The sequence below is a fragment of the Monodelphis domestica genome, chromosome 2 (genome assembly GCF_027887165.1).
Source record: "Monodelphis domestica isolate mMonDom1 chromosome 2, mMonDom1.pri, whole genome shotgun sequence".
NCBI classification, from domain to species: Eukaryota; Metazoa; Chordata; class Mammalia; order Didelphimorphia; family Didelphidae; genus Monodelphis; species Monodelphis domestica.
This window is the reverse complement of record NC_077228.1, coordinates 193,983,336-193,985,895: the sequence shown is the minus strand read 5'-3', so window position 1 is coordinate 193,985,895 and position 2,560 is coordinate 193,983,336.

Sequence of the window (2,560 nt, the reverse complement as noted above, 5' to 3'; positions counted from 1 at the left end):
CCTGAGCAAAACTGAATGTGCAGAAATGAACTTTGGAGGGTTGAATACATTTATTTATATGTACTTTGTTGTACCAAAGGGGATTGCTCCATAATTGGTTTTGTTCTTGATTCCCTTTTGTTTCCTTATCCCCCAGTTGTTGTATTTTCCCTATGTAAAATTGTATATACTTTAGTTAATCGTATTTAAAATGATCCATTGGGGAGACTGGTCTCCCAAAGGATCATGGGGTGGAGGTGGGGGAGGAGGAATGTATAGGTGGAAAATTTGCCACACCTGAGCTACATTCCCAGCATCCTTTTTAAGTTATGTCCCCATTTTACATAAGAATGCTTGGGAGATAAATTTGGCTGAGACCTACACTGCAGGGCTCTCTCTTTTTTTTTTTTCAGAGCTTGTGCTTTTCATTAAGTGCTTCAGGTGTGAGTCTCTGAGGGCTCTTTTGCTCTGCTTACTTGACTGAAGAACCTTTTTTCCCCCTTTACTCTCTCTCTCTAATTTATTATTAAAATTCCTATATATTTTTCAGTACTAGGAGTATTTATTTATTTTTACTCTACAAAATTTTTTGCAACCACAAAGGGACAGGGCAGGAAAGAGCATCAGGAGAAGGAGCAGGAGAGGGAGTTTTAGCCAAGAGTTGTTCAAAATGAGAGAGAAAGTTTTCCATCAGAGACATATGAGAAGAGTCCATCTATATTTCAGAAGGAATGGGATTTTCCTTTCTGAGTAGTTTGGGAACAGGCTCATAAAAAATTGAATTAGACATTTGAATGGGATCCTCCTTTTCTATTGGATCATGTAAAGAGTATTTGAAATTTTCTAATTGAATTTGTACTGCTGCTTGTATTTTTGCTTATAATTTCCAATTTTCAGCCTTTTGTCTCCCAATATTAATAAGTAGGAAAAGAAGAATTCCTAGCAGCATTAGGAAAAGGAGCGATTCGGAAATCTTAATGGTTTCCAATTTGACAAAAGCCAAAAGGCTTTCTTGTAGAGAAGTGATCATGTTGTTCTGTTTTTATTCTCTACAATGATATAGCTATATGTATGTATGTATATGTATATATAAATATATATATATACATATATATATATATATATTTTGTTTATTATTGGTGCTGCCCTTAGGTGGCAGAAAGGTAGCACTGCAGCTCAACAGAAAATGGGGGAAAAATACTCTGCTCAATATTAGCCTCTAATAGCAGGGGTGAGAATGTTTAAGTTAAGGATTAAGGGCTGATTTTAGGGATGAGGACTCCTTTTATTTTTTTAAACCCTTACCTTCTGTCTTGGAGTCAATACTGTGTATTGGCTCCAAGGCAGAAGAGTGGTAAGGGCCAGGCAATGGGGGTCAAGTGACTTGTCCAGGGTCACACAGCTGGGAAGTATCTGAGGCCAGATTTGAACCTAGGACCTCCCCTCTCTAGCCCTGACTCTCAATCCACTGAACCACCCAGCTGCCCCCCACCCCACCCCACCCCAGGGCTACTTTTAGATGGAGAGGGAAGAGTTTGTTTTTTGTTTTGTTTTGTTTTGTTTTGTTTTGCTAAAGGGAGTATAGGAAGTTGGGTGGGGTTTTTTTTTATGTTTGTTTGTTTTTTAAAGCAGGAGTTAGGAAAGTAGACCAGTAAGCCCCTGAAAAGGGAAAATGAATCCCCCTCCACTGGGCTGGGGTTTGGGGCAGGGAATTTAAAGTTTACCAGCAGCAGGAACAGCAAGCAGCAATGACAGCAGGAGTTAGCAGGAACAGCCTCTGTGAGGGAGAGACCTGGCTACCAGTCTCTCCTGGTGGGCAGGTATAGGCAATGAGCCTGAGAAGGCGTTGAAGGGTTTTCAAGAGGGAGAAGGGAGAAAGAAAAGGGGAGAGGGGAGAGGGAAAACCATGGCAGGAGAAGAAATCTGGTTCCTCTAATTCTTAATCTCTTAACCCCAAAAGGGTGCATCCTCTCAGGGGTTTATCAGATGTTTAGGGTAGTAGTCACAAGGATGTAAGGGAGCAAAGGAATTTTTCTGCTTATAGTTTGCCTGAAATACTTTTATAATTTGGGGATACAATGTCCCATACCAACCTCTAAACTCCAGTGGCTCCCTGTTGCCTCCAGGAGCAAATATAACATCAGCTGTTTGGAATTCAAAGCCCTTCATGATCTAGTCTTCTCATACCTATCTAACTTTCTTTACTCTGACACATACTCATCCATCCAGTGACAGCAGTTCCAGGAATAAGCCATTATCTCTCAGCTCTGGAGATTCTCTGGCTGTTGTTCCTCATGCTCAGAAAGCTCCCTCTCCTTGGCTCAGAGTACTGATCTCCCTAACTTCTTTTGAATCCCAACTAAAACCCAACATTAACTAATCCCTTTTAATTCCAGTGCTTTTTTTCCTGTTATTTGCATCCTATTTATCCTGAATCTAGCTTGCTAGTTTGTTGTCTGCTATTAGACTGTGAGCTTTTTGAGGGCAAGGAGTCTTGTGATTTTCTTTGCATCTGCATTGCTAAGCATGGCACCTGGCATATGGCTTCATAAGTGCTTACTGTCTCTTGACTGTTAAGATT